This window comes from Diadema antillarum, unplaced genomic scaffold (genome assembly GCF_040938485.1).
Source record: "Diadema antillarum isolate AM-2024a unplaced genomic scaffold, OU_Dant_1.0 seq00001292_RagTag, whole genome shotgun sequence".
NCBI classification, from domain to species: Eukaryota; Metazoa; Echinodermata; class Echinoidea; order Diadematoida; family Diadematidae; genus Diadema; species Diadema antillarum.
Genome location: NW_027272071.1, coordinates 150,556 through 165,586, shown reverse-complemented (window position 1 = coordinate 165,586; position 15,031 = coordinate 150,556).

Genomic DNA, 15,031 nt, shown 5'->3' with positions numbered 1-15,031 from the left:
AGGTTCCAAGTGGCTACTGTATTGCATGCTACCAATAGTTGCGCGAGCTTTACGGCAGCCATTTTAGTAAGCAAAATGCTGCATGAATCGTCACGAGATGGAGTGAATTCTGCCTCCCAATGAATACACAATATTCAGGGACTTATGCCTCTCTTTGAATACGCTACAGGGACTCACGGTTGACATTTTTATAATCTGTTGACATTTTTATAATCTGCGGACATTTTAGTAAGCAAAGTGCTGCATTCACCGAGGCATGATACCTGCACCATGTGCACTGGAGTGAATTCTGCCTCCCTTTCATTTTCTCGTTTGAAGGGGAGCCGAGGGGGGGGGGGGGAGGGGGGGGGGAGGGAGGGGGAGGGATCATAATGCTATTCAAAAGCAGCATTTCTGCCTCCTTATGGAATAGAATTAAAGATTGCTCTTTATTTTTTCATTTGTAATCTTTACAGTTATAAAGCTATATAAAAGAAATACACCTGTGTTTATAAAAGCGTTCTTATCCCATTTGTATTTTTCTCTCTCCCTACAGATCTCATCACAATTGTGTACAAGGCACCCTTTAGGTTTCAATAAATCTGAGACTTACTCTTCAGCCATGTGAAATTGTCCCAAAGTTATATCAATCGAGATATCTAATGCACAATTGTGGACAGCCCCCAAATTACTATTTTTCAATAATATGTGAAGAAATTTGGAAGCTTTATGTGACTTTGCACAAACTCTCCTTGGTATTTGACTTAGAGTTTGCTCCTCACATTTTCACTGCCCAAAAATCTCCAAACGAGGAGATCTTTTCTCATGCATGGCCGCTTCCTATCTTTTATTATATTTATGCAAATGTTCAGTTAGCTAGTACATAGAAATATTGATCTAAATTGCTGAATATAGTTCCCCCATATGTAAAACTTGAATTCTTCACTTTACAAGTGGCTTTCTAAATCAACATTTTGTGACCACTTTGTGTTAGGATAACAGTAAGAAGAGCAGAGAAAAATCTGGGATAGCCATGAGTGTCCAATCCACACCTTTTATTTAGAATCTGTCTTTTCTTTTTCTAAAACTTCTCTTTTGATGTCGAAATTAATATTTGGCAATCTTATAAACACTGAACGATTTCATCTTCATTTAATAGACATAGAAAAAGGTTGATGTTTCAGGGCCATCTTTTTTTCTTTAATAAAAACAGATGGGCAATTAAAAAAAAAAACAGATTCAATGATAAATTGAAATCCACTACTCATTTGAGATTTGTGCAAGTCAAAGATGATTTAGAACTCATAATCTTTTCAACAGTAGGTCCATTATATATACATTGTTTGTCATACCAAGATTGTAATTAATGGAGGAAACCTTTTAGAGCATTTTAAAATTCAAAGCTGCTTTCCCTAGTATCTTAAGGCATATGTAACTCATCCATCATTTTGACGTGAACTACATATTTTGATATTTGTGCATATCAAAAATAAAACCACGATAAATCAATAAAATGTGTTGCCCTCCCGAGCTTTCACAATTCTGAGCCAATATCCTGTCATTTACATCTGGGGGCGTTTCATCAACGAGTTCGTCGGAGGTTTTCACCGACAAATTTGCTATCAGCCAATCAGACGCAAGGATTTACACTGACAACTGTTAAAAGCTAATGAAATCCTTGCGTCTGATTGGCTGATAGCAAATTTGTCGGTGAAAACTCCGACGAACTCGTTGATGAAATGCCCCCCCCCCGGAGTACATTTATAATCCTCTATTAAACGTGTCAGTGAAAATTTTCAAATTTAGCAATATCTTCATAGCCTTATACTTCACACCCGTATATCAGTATCACGTGTATAAAGCTCCATCGCTCTACCATGGAGGTACAATCATCATTGCCCAAACCGCAGAAGAGAACTCTTACTTCCAGAAAACAGATCGCGGTTGTTGCAGACAGCTACAGTGCCAAATGATTTGTACACGCGTACACACACACACACACACAGGGATACGGCGCAGAACTAGACGTATTCGACGAAAATCGAGGCTTTTCCTGCTTGCGTAATGAATATTTATAAGATAATTTCTCGCATGGCTACGAAAAAAAAAAAGATACGTGCGGACCAGAGCTAGCTGCTCCACATCAACCACGGAATACCGGTCTGGAGTGTAAGTGGAGGCAGCGAAACAGCAGCAGCGAGGGGCGGAAGCAGCAAATATAGAGGTATTGTACGTGAAACTCGAAATGGAAGCAGCGAACAAGCAGGGGCGCATTGGCAGAAGCAGCGAAAAGAAGAAACCACAGTGAGAAGCAACGATATTAACGATACCTGCGCTTCAGAACAGTATCCGCCACTGTTAGGACACGATCTGCCGGCGGATACTGTTTTAGAACAAAAAACGCCGCGGAACGCTATCTGCCGCTACACCGGTCGCCTCCGAGGAGTCAGCACCGTGAACCATTCAGCTCTGATCCAGACGTCGATCAGCTACGGTAGTTTGAACATCCGGTTCTGTCCTCAATCATCTCTGGTAGATTAGATTATTGACATCTAGTTCTGATTTAGACCTCTAGGCTAGGTCTAACTCGAAGTAACAGTTAGAATCTATTCGTAGTGAAGTAATGTGAGAGTCTGGTAATTAAGACTAATTAGGTGACCGTGACCCTGACCCGCATCTATCCCATAATGTACTGCTACATGTGGCTGTGCTAATGTGTCTGAGAATTAGGGTCACAATGATGATGCAGTCTTGTCATCAGCTCCTCATCATGCTCTCCGTTTGAGGCGGATTTCACCCTCACAAGAATGAGATCCCATGTCACTGATATGAGTAAGTGTTCGTGAAAATAATAAACTCTAGGTTTTGATGTGTTTTATGATGTTATGAAAGACAATAAAGAAGTTTGGTAGCATTTTGCAAATGTCTTCAAACTTATGCACACGTGAAAGTTTAACTGTGCCTGCCTTAGAAACTCTTTGCTCTACACACACCTAAGCTTGTGTACATAATGATAGGAGTGTGTATGAGTGTGTGTCCCAGGCCTGCGCTAATGTTGGATGCACAATCACAGTTGTGTTTTAGAGCACATACCATGTGTAAGACAATGAGAATAGCTACTGCGAAGACAAAGAGTGCAAATTAAGCATGATTTCAATTGTGCATCAATTCAGATTGTTATATGGTAGATCTATCCTGACTGCTTGGATGTATACTATGTTCTTTTGCTGCAACTAAGTTGGGTAAAAGGTGATGATAGAACATTGATGCTACTGGTAATCAAGTATAACAAATGAAGGTTCAAGAAGTGATGGTGTGCTAGTTCAGGCATAATTCACTAGAGCTTAGAGCTGTCACACAGGCAAAGAGATGCAGCCTGTGTCAGAAGATGCAGTGTAGACTAGAGAGCAGAGTCAAGTAATGTTCTAGGTTGTTATAGTTTGATGTAACTATATTTCTGGCTTTATCTAGAGTAGAAACATGTATATGTGTTCTTGGTATAGAGAGGAAAAAGCTGAAGTTGAACAATATGCACTGACATGTGTGTATACACCTCAAAGTATTCATTGCATTTGTTATGTTTATTGTCACAGCATAATCAGTGCTAGCTGGGTTAAGAACCTGGAGGTTGTCTCCTACCTGTACGTACTCTAGCTGGATTGAGTATTTGGATCGGTGAGTTCAAGCACAGTTAGCAACTAGTGTACATTGTATTCTTTGACATTGTGTGCACATTTTACACTTTTGTATGTCATATAACACAACTATGTTCAGTTGGCTGTCAGTCAGTACAGTAAGAAGTGGGACAGCTAGTTTGATAGTTCAATTCAATGATATGCTTATACTGTTTGTGCAAAGTGCAAAGCAAGTGACTACAAGTACACATAGCTACTGCTCAGGATCAAACTTTGTTATAGTAGGAAATGTGTATGATATCTAATATGCTGACATGTTTTGTTCTAGTTACTGAGAACAATGTTACTACTTGGAAATGACTATCTATATGCAGTGACAGGCATTTTAGCAGTAATTGGCTGCCTATTTGTTATCTATTGCATTCAACAGAAATATGGCTGTATACTGTAATCTAGTCTATGGATAACACAGAGAAAGTTATTCAGTGACAGGGGAGGATTGAGTGATCTATTCCAATGACTGTTCTAGCATATTTGTATGTCACTACTTCAAGAAGATTTTGCAGTTCTTCTTTGATATGATCTGTACAGGCACTGCTAGATCTATGTTAAAAGAGTTCAGACGAGGGAAACTCAGTTGCATTATACACTCCTAAGAGTATGTTTCACATTAATGCATGATATTTTAGCCATCCTATATGCACTATGCATATGAGAAACATGTACAGTTTGTATGTAATTTCATATTCCTATTGTGAAAGACTAGGGATGTGATATCAGTCTAGCTCTGAGTTGATAGGGAAATTCTGTGAGCATTGATATGATATAATTGTTTGTTTTAATAGTTTGCCATCCTGAACAAGTGTCAAAGGAAAAATTTTGGATTATTGCTATCCATGATGCTAACCGTGTTTTGATTTGTCTGCTCTGTTTATATACAGGGGCTGTTTTGGCTGTTTTGGCTGTTTGTATTTTTGCTCTGTTTTTGACTTGCTTTGGTCGGCTGAGGTACGCCGTGCAAATAAACGTCGAGTCACCTTACGGCACCAGAGTCCACTCGTCCTTTGTGTGTGCAGTAGAATCCCTACCTCTCTTCAGTGGTGTCAGGAGTGGGATCCTGGACTGGTGGAGACCAAGTGCCGTGGCGAACAGAACTGGACAGAAACAGCCTCGTTCCATCGTTTAAAAGCAGAGACTCATCCAGTAGCTTATTAAGTGTATTGTACAATTGGGTAGTATTGTTTGTGATTGAATAAAGTCTGTATAAGATTTGATTTGATCTGATTTTTTCCTCTTGTACATACTAACCATCAACATGAGTACAGGTTCCCAAGCAAGTACTGGCACGTGCAGCTCATCTGAGAATGTACTTGGTAGTGTGGACATGATGGCCAGTTTTTTAGACAGGCGATGGGGTTAAGTGGAGTACCCCTTGGGAGACTGTCGAAGTTTCGTGGTCCACCCTACAAGTCAGGAGAGCTGGGGTTATCCGAGTGGTTGGAGGAGTTTGATGAGATCATAGCTCCATTGAATCTCAGCGATGAAAAAAAGGCCCGCACCCTCATTGATCACCTGGTTGGACCGGCGAGAGAGGAAGTGATGTGCTTGTCGGAGGATGCGAGACGCAAGACCCAGGACATCAAAGACGCCCTTCGTCTCTGCTTTGGGCAGCACGAGGATGCGCAGTCGTTGAGCAGCATTCTTCACAGCAGAGTGCAACGTGAAGATGAGACACTGGCGGAGTTCAGTCGGGTGCTGCTAAGACTGTATGGGAGGATGGAGGCTGCAGCAGCAACAGAGGAGGAAGGAGAAGCGCTCAAGAAGCTTAAAGACAAAACGCTTTGTGATCAGTTTGCGAGGGGAGCAAGAGAAGTCTGGATACGTCGTGAGCTGAGACGGATTCAACTCTCAAACGCCAAGGGATTCGAGGGCATGCGGAGGGAAGCTCTGCTCCTTTTCAGAGAGAATGAATGTACTTCCCGACAGACTGGAAGGGTGAGAGAAGTCTCGGTAGAGCCTGAAGTCTACAATGTGGCTGCAACCTCCCAGACACAGCAGATGATGGACGCTCAGAAGGCCATCATAGTGGAGCTCTCACAACTTAAGGAGGAAGTGGCACATCTTCGCATACAGGTCCAGGACTTTAAGCAGACTCCTCGACAGAGACGAAGGCCATTATCTGAAGTAACGTGCTACCAGTGCAAGGAGAAAGGGCACTACAAGAAGGACTGCCAACAGGCCGCTACCCGCGCAGATTCATCCCAGAACACCAACCAGGGAAACTAGGCAGCTCTGTTGTTGAGGGCAGAACATCAGAGGACTTAATTTCCATGCCCATGGCAGATTTGGATTCTCGAACAAACGTAGGGAGGGTGGAATGCAAAGACGGGAAGCCTGAGCAAGTAAATCTTCACAGCCTGTTAGTGTCTCCAAGCCCACGGGTGGTGGCAGAGATTGGAGGAGTTGCTGTAGGATGTATCCTTGACACAGGCGCGGAAGCATCCCTCATCCCTGTCGATGTGTACGAGTCTAGGATGCAGACATTAGGGCCCCTTGGGAGCATGAATTCCTCCATCAGAATTGTGGGTGTGGAAGGAAGAGAGATCCCAGTACAAGGGTATGTGCAGGCTCCAGTCTCCATAGGAAGATACAGTGCCATGGTTGGATTCCTGGTTGCCCCCCAGAAGGTGGTGCATGGGACCGACAAAGTAGACTATCCAATTTTGTTAGGATGTAATGCGCTGAGAAGCTTGTTGAAGTCAGAGGAGGACTCAAGTGATCTTGCCTTGGCAGCGAGAAGTTTAGAGATGCCCCTCATGGGCCGGCCTACACGTCTTCCAAGCCGTCAAGGAAAAACGCAGGTGGTGACGGGTCCTTCTGTGGAAACCTTCCCCCCTGGATCCGTGAAGGCACTGCATTGCACTCTGCATGCAGATCAACAAGACAAGTCTGAAGGTCTGTGGCTGGTGGAAGGAGAAGACAAGAATCACAATGGCTTGCAGATACTGGAGGGTTGTGTGCCTGGAAGCCAGGGCTTTGACATCCTTGTGATGAACAACAGCACAAATGATGTTGTACTGGAGCCTCACACTGTGGTGGCCTCAGCCGTGGGAGTGCATGGCCGCAAGGAAGTACTTACTCGATGTAAGGCAGAGACCATTGAGGTTGACGTGTCTGAGGTGTTGGTAGAGCAGGGAGTTGCAGCATCAATGAGTTGTGTTCAGCATGATGATCCCACAAGTAGTACCATGGCGGCTGGGAAAGTGCATGCCTACCAAGATGATCTCCCTGTTGGTGTAAACCTACCTGACATGGATCCGCAACAGACACAGTTGGTGAAAGAGTTGCTACAGGTTAACAGGGATGCCTTCTCGACTGATGACCTTGACCTAGGACTGTGTGATCTCATACCCCATGAGATAAAGCTGATGACGGAAAAGGCAGTGAGACTGCCTTACAGACGAATCCACCCTGAACAGATGGCTGAAGTGCGGGAACTTCTTCAGGACTTATTGGACAGGAACATCATAAGGAAGTCAACTAGTCCGTATGCTAGTTCAGTTGTCCTGGTTCGCAAGAAGTCGGGCAAACTCAGGCTGTGTATAGACTACAGGCAGCTGAACGCTATCACAGTTAAAGATTCGTTCCCGCTCCCGCGAATCGAGGAAACCCTGGAGGCGATGACTGGTGCCAAGTTCTTTTCATCCTTAGACTTGTCGCATGGCTACTTTCAAGTAACCATGCATGAACAGTCCATTCCGCTGACAGCGTTCAGAGTCCCTTGGGGTCTCTACGAGTTCTTGAGACTTCCACAAGGTCTTTGTAACAGCCCAGGAACCTTTCAACGTGTGATGGAGCAGATCTTTGGAGACATGAATCTGCAGCAGCTGGTCCTGTATCTAGACGATGTGTTGGTGTTTTCGCGGACATTTGAGGAACATGTCTCTACACTGAATGAGGTATTCCAGAGACTAACGAGACACGGACTCAAACTGAAGGGACAGAAATGCAGGCTGTTCCAGACTGAAGTCTTGCACTTGGGCCATGTAGTCAGTGCAGAAGGTGTTGCTGTAGACAAGGATAAAGTGGAGCGCATCGTGACTTGGCCTGTGCCCCAGACCTCCACTGAACTTAGTTCCTTCCTAGGGTTGGCCTCCTACTATAGGCGGTTTGTGCGTGGCTTTGCCGACATGGCAGCGCCCCTTCATCGACTAGTTGGAAAGAAGTCGTCGCGCCGCAAAGCGGGGAAGAAGGCTAACTCAGAAGATGTCACGACTTTCCAGTGGACCGACGAAGCACAAGAGGCCTTCCAAAAGCTCAAGACTGCATTATCTTCACCCCCGTGCTTGCATATCCACAGTTTGACAAGGAATTCTTCCTAGAGGTAGACGCATCACTGAAAGGTCTTGGAGCTTGTCTCTCACAGGCTGACGAGGGTGGGAAACTGCATCCCATCGCTTATGCAAGCCGCGGGCTACGAGGGGCTGAGCAGAAGTATCCGGATTTCTCCAGTTTCAAGATCGAACTGTTAGCCTTGAAGTGGGCAGTAACGGAAAAGTTCCTGGGATACCTGCTCTATTCTCCATGTACCGTCTTTACGGACAACAATCCGTTGGTTCACCTGAAAACCGCACAGCTCGGTGCTACAGAGCAGAGATGGGCAGCGCAGCTGGCTCCGTTCAATCTACAGATCCGGTACAAGCCAGGGCGGTTGAATACATGTGCCGATGCTCTAAGCCGTTGTCCTGCCAACAATGAAGCAGTTCGAGCAGCTATAGGATGTGTAACTGACTGCAGTGTGTTGCCAGTGGAGTTGCTACCAAGTGATGAATCACTGAACATGACAGCTGAGCCACCAGAAACACTGCCATCTGTGCTCCCGTCATATACTCATGAACAATTGGCAGAGATGCAGTGTCAGGATGAGTGTCTGCGGATTGTGTGGAAGTGCTTAGAGGAGGGTTGGAATCCAGGAGACCCAGTAGATTCTTCTTGCCCAGAGGTCAAAGGATGGCTGAGGCAGCTTCCTAGGATAGTTGTGAACAATGGTGTCCTGTACCGACAGGTAACAGATGAAGAGATCGGTCCAGTTAGACAGTTGTTAGTCCCTAGATGTCTCCGCTCGAAGGTGTTAGAGCAGGCCCATGATCACTGGGGGCACCAAGGAGTGAACCGGACTACTGGCATTCTCAAGACCAGATGCTTCTGGCCTGCGTTGCACCAAGATGTCAAAGCCCATGTGAAGAAGTGCTTCACTTGCACCGTTGCCAAGGCTCCGAGTCCAAGTATCCGCACGCCCCGGAGGCACTTACTAGCATTCCAGCCAATGGAATTACTGGCTATAGACTTCCTGAAATTGGATCGTGGTACAGGAAATCTCGAAGATGTCCTGGTAATGACAGATGCATTTACGAAGTATGCCCAGGCCGTTCCGTGCAGAAACCAGACAGCAGCTGTAGTCGCCAAAGTTCTGCATGACAACTGGTTTGTTCATTACGGTGTTCCAATGAGAATACACTCTGATCAGGGACGCAACTTTGAGGGTGCCTTGATTCAAGAACTCTGTCGCCTATATGGGATCCAGAAGTCCCGTACATCGCCATATCACCCGGAAGGGAACGGTCAAACAGAGAGGTTTAACAGAACGCTGTGCACAATGATTCGCTCCCTGTCACCCTCTGACCGAAGAAAGTGGCCAAGTTTGATCAGTCAGCTGGTGTTCCTGTACAATTGCACTCCGCATCAGGCGACAAAGATGTCTCCCCACCGTCTAGTGTTTGGCCGAGAGCCACATACACCTCTGGACCACCTACTGTCAAATGTAGAGATGCCATGGAATGAGGATTTTGTGGCGAGCCATGCAAAGTCCCTTCAGCGAGCTCATGAGTATGCGAGACGACATCTCGAGCAGTCACAGCGAAAGGCAAAGGATGCACATGATGCACTTCCCATGAGCACTCCAATAGAGATTGGAACCAGAGTACTCCTGAAACAGTGTGCATTTGAAGGGAGACACAAACTCCAGGACAAGTATCATAGGACACCCTTTGTCGTGACGGCCGTTAACGATGCTCAAGATGTGTACACAATTCGTCCATCTCTCGGTGGTGCCGCCAAGACAGTACACAGGAGATTGCTAGTGTGTGATCCCAGAGGAGAGGAGTTCCCAGCACTTACACCTGATGACTTGTCACAAGAAGCTATGGATGATGGTGACAATATCCCCGTATCAGATGAAGTTGAAGGTGACGATACTGATAGCCTTCTAGGTGGAAATGGTAGAAGCAATGACCTACCTTACTGGATTCTTCATGGTGACACAAGTGACACTGGTGAGGAAACTAGTGCACCAGCCAGTCCTCGAAGGTCAAACAGGACAACAAAAGGCTTGCACAGTAACCCTTTCCATGTTCCTAGACCAGTTAAACCGCCATAGAGAGGGAGTAGATTGTCACAGAATGTTGTGACTTAGTTGTGATCACAATTCACTTTGCATATTATGTGTCTCTGTTTTGCACACTAAGAGTGATACCGCTAGTGATGGGTGTGAAATAACAGGTTGCTTTCAAAATCTCTTGAAGCTCTTGTGTGTTACCATGAGTAGATTACTACTTACTCGGGTCGTGTAAGGTAATCGCGGGGAAGTTTGAAGTAATGTGAGAGTCTGGTAATTAAGACTAATTAGGTGACCGTGACCCTGACCCGCATCTATCCCATAATGTACTGCTACATGTGGCTGTGCTAATGTGTCTGAGAATTAGGGTCACAATGATGATGCAGTCTTGTCATCAGCTCCTCATCATGCTCTCCGTTTGAGGCGGATTTCACCCTCACAAGAATGAGATCCCATGTCACTGATATGAGTAAGTGTTCGTGAAAATAATAAACTCTAGGTTTTGATGTGTTTTATGATGTTATGAAAGACAATAAAGAAGTTTGGTAGCATTTTGCGAATGTCTTCAAACTTATGCACACGTGAAAGTTTAACTGTGCCTGCCTTAGAAACTCTTTGCTCTACACACACCTAAGCTTGTGTACATAATGATAGGAGTGTGTATGAGTGTGTGTCCCAGGCCTGCGCTAATGTTGGATGCACAATCACAGTTGTGTTTTAGAGCACATACCATGTGTAAGACAATGAGAATAGCTACTGCGAAGACAAAGAGTGCAAATTAAGCATGATTTCAATTGTGCATCAATTCAGATTGTTATATGGTAGATCTATCCTGACTGCTTGGATGTATACTATGTTCTTTTGCTGCAACTAAGTTGGGTAAAAGGTGATGATAGAACATTGATGCTACTGGTAATCAAGTATAAATGAAGGTTCAAGAAGTGATGGTGTGCTAGTTCAGGCATAATTCACTAGAGCTTAGAGCTGTCACACAGGCAAAGAGATGCAGCCTGTGTCAGAAGATGCAGTGTAGACTAGAGAGCAGAGTCAAGTAATGTTCTAGGTTGTTATAGTTTGATGTAACTATATTTCTGGCTTTATCTAGAGTAGAAACATGTATATGTGTTCTTGGTATAGAGAGGAAAAAGCTGAAGTTGAACAATATGCACTGACATGTGTGTATACACCTCAAAGTATTCATTGCATTTGTTATGTTTATTGTCACAGCATAATCAGTGCTAGCTGGGTTAAGAACCTGGAGGTTGTCTCCTACCTGTACGTACTCTAGCTGGATTGAGTATTTGGATCGGTGAGTTCAAGCACAGTTAGCAACTAGTGTACATTGTATTCTTTGACATTGTGTGCACATTTTACACTTTTGTATGTCATATAACACAACTATGTTCAGTTGGCTGTCAGTCAGTACAGTAAGAAGTGGGACAGCTAGTTTGATAGTTCAATTCAATGATATGCTTATACTGTTTGTGCAAAGTGCAAAGCAAGTGACTACAAGTACACATAGCTACTGCTCAGGATCAAACTTTGTTATAGTAGGAAATGTGTATGATATCTAATATGCTGACATGTTTTGTTCTAGTTACTGAGAACAATGTTACTACTTGGAAATGACTATCTATATGCAGTGACAGGCATTTTAGCAGTAATTGGCTGCCTATTTGTTATCTATTGCATTCAACAGAAATATGGCTGTATACTGTAATCTAGTCTATGGATAACACAGAGAAAGTTATTCAGTGACAGGGGAGGATTGAGTGATCTATTCCAATGACTGTTCTAGCATATTTGTATGTCACTACTTCAAGAAGATTTTGCAGTTCTTCTTTGATATGATCTGTACAGGCACTGCTAGATCTATGTTAAAAGAGTTCAGACGAGGGAAACTCAGTTGCATTATACACTCCTAAGAGTATGTTTCACATTAATGCATGATATTTTAGCCATCCTATATGCACTATGCATATGAGAAACATGTACAGTTTGTATGTAATTTCATATTCCTATTGTGAAAGACTAGGGATGTGATATCAGTCTAGCTCTGAGTTGATAGGGAAATTCTGTGAGCATTGATATGATATAATTGTTTGTTTTAATAGTTTGCCATCCTGAACAAGTGTCAAAGGAAAAATTTTGGATTATTGCTATCCATGATGCTAACCGTGTTTTGATTTGTCTGCTCTGTTTATATACAGGGGCTGTTTTGGCTGTTTTGGCTGTTTGTATTTTTGCTCTGTTTTTGACTTGCTTTGGTCGGCTGAGGTACGCCGTGCAAATAAACGTCGAGTCACCTTACGGCACCAGAGTCCACTCGTCCTTTGTGTGTGCAGTAGAATCCCTACCTCTCTTCAGTAGACTCGCCCGATCCATGTCCGTCTCACATGTAGGCACTGTACGTAACACGTAACGTTAGTCCTCCGTAGATGCAGCTGTAAATTATCGTGCAATTAACGCGAAGTTAATGAGACAAATCTGTCCAATTCACGATAAAATTACGTTTCTTTGGTTCCGCCTTTAGCCGCTGCCACCATGTCAAACAAGCGTTCAAAGAACTAGTCATAACTCAGTCAGTTTGAGATAACATTCAATGTGAATGATACTATGGCTTTTATTCTCCCAGCTGCCATACTGCAAACTGCCAGTACCAGCCAAGGGCATTGCCAGATCTTATAGCATTCCACAATACGCGTTACCATAGTTGCGTATACAAGTGAGGCGCATATTGACAATGACATGCGCGTGAACTGCGCATGTGCTTAACACATTATTATAATGATACACATTGTAAGTGACTCAGAGCGACTGGTCAAGAAACTAGCGAGTAAAATCATTCATGAGTCTCATACATGTTTCAGCGTGTTTCTACAGAACCCCAAATTCCGGGTCTATCGGATTGTATCCGATAGAGGGGGCTGTAGAAACACACCAGTAACGGTTTCTTTCCGATGCATGCAGATTCCGATACCCATTCCGCTTAACTTAACCGTCTAATGGCCCAAAACCATTAAAAATGTACAATTCAGGTTTTGAAATTGTGAAAAAATAAAGTTTTCTCAAAAACATTCCGACAACGAAAAATTGCTAGAGGATACATTGAATTTCAACTTAAACAAAAATGAGCAACAAATGTTGTAAACTTTTTATGTTCTGAAATTTGAAGCTGAACATGAAAATTTCACCACTGTAACTTACGTTACTGCGCTTATTTTTCTTTGACCATATTCATACTGTTTAGGGATGGACAATGCAACTATCCTTCTATTGGTGGATAGTTTCGAAGATATGACCATTCTTATTTCAATGTGCCTGCTATATTTTTCATTCATTTGATGAGTTACTGTAACCGTGAATTAAGATATTGATAGATATGATGGAGGTTGTTAACTATGTAAAGTTATATTGTTTCCTATATTTTTTTTTATTCGTACACATAGAAATTTCAGAAAACTGCCAAATGATTTTAGATGGATTTGTCCTACACATATTTTCAAACAATCCCAGTCACCATATGACAAATGAAAATGTGACTGTTTAAACCTTGGTAACGTTTGTTACGCATATGAGTCACGTATGTTACATAAATATATTAAACACTAAAAAAGAAGATAAATTTTAAGAGTTCTAATAAATATCAAGAGTACAAGCGTTGCAAGACCTTCAGGACTTCTGGAAGCAGATTTATTTAATTGTCGTCTCATGTTATCGTCCTTATAGTATATACATTTGGCCTAAAATGAAAAATTGGAATAAAATATTTAAATTTCAAGAGTTTATTTTGTCTAAATATTATGAGTTTCACTGCAAAATTACCTGTTGAAGTGCCCTGTTTAAAACCAAAGGAATGCATTTATATAAGAGTCACAAAAGACATTGTCAAGAACCCCTAGAATGTATCAGTGTGTATTATAAACAATTGTAACGTATGTTTCAAATGTTTCCAGATTGAAATATTAATCACTCGAAAGTGGAGATGCATTGGAAAGTGCATTAAAAAGGAACGATACATTGCTAAATAACATTGCACAGTGTGAGTGCACAAGCTGGTCAGTACTTAACTGTTTAGCAAATTAAAGTTTACACCAATAAGGTATATCAGGCATAAGAGTGAAAAATGTGAAATAAATCACAGCAAGCCTATGAAGTTTAAAATGCAAACACCAGCACTGCTTTATGACTAATAATGCATGACTATCACGAGTTTCATTAATGAACAAACCATGCATTATTGTTGCTTAAAACGTACAGATTTCTTGGCACATTATTCAATAATGTGCCAAGAAATCTGTAAGTTTTAAGCAACAATAATGCTAGATTGGGTAATAGTCACAAAAATACAGAATTATAAACAATTTAAGAGTGGTTACGTAAATAGACAGCTTTCTCACGGTTTTAGATTGAGAGTATAACTGACATATTATGACACATGCACTAGTCTATAAAGACAAAAATGATAAACACAAAAAGGCGCACCTTTCATAATTTGGATACCCCCTTTTTTGGGGTGGGGGGGGGGGGAAGAGGCAATGGAAAAGGCATAGAAATTTCAGAAGAACAAATTGCAATTCTATTTCCATTACATAGAATAAAAGTTCAGTGACATATAAAATGTCTTCAATGTATATTACATCATTGTAAAAGACAACTATAAACTCACAATCTGGTCTTTTTCTGCACAAGGCAACTTTCAATAAAAGGTATTCTGGGTAAGAGCCAGTGTAGGAGAGAATAATGCAAAAGTGGAGAGTTGTATTACAGTGAAATGATATAAAAGTTGGTATAAGAGCGTTAGTATGACGCTTTCTTCTATTTTCTTGGTTAAACTTCAAATTTTCATTAATATCTCGGAAGAGTTAGATTGGGTAGAATCTTTTTATGGATGATTTTCGGTGCATAAACAAAAAAATTCACATACATTTCATCCTTTCAATTTGATATCTACAAACCAACACTTTTATCCAGTACCTTTCATTGTAAAGCATACATAAGAATACATCATTGGCAAATTTTT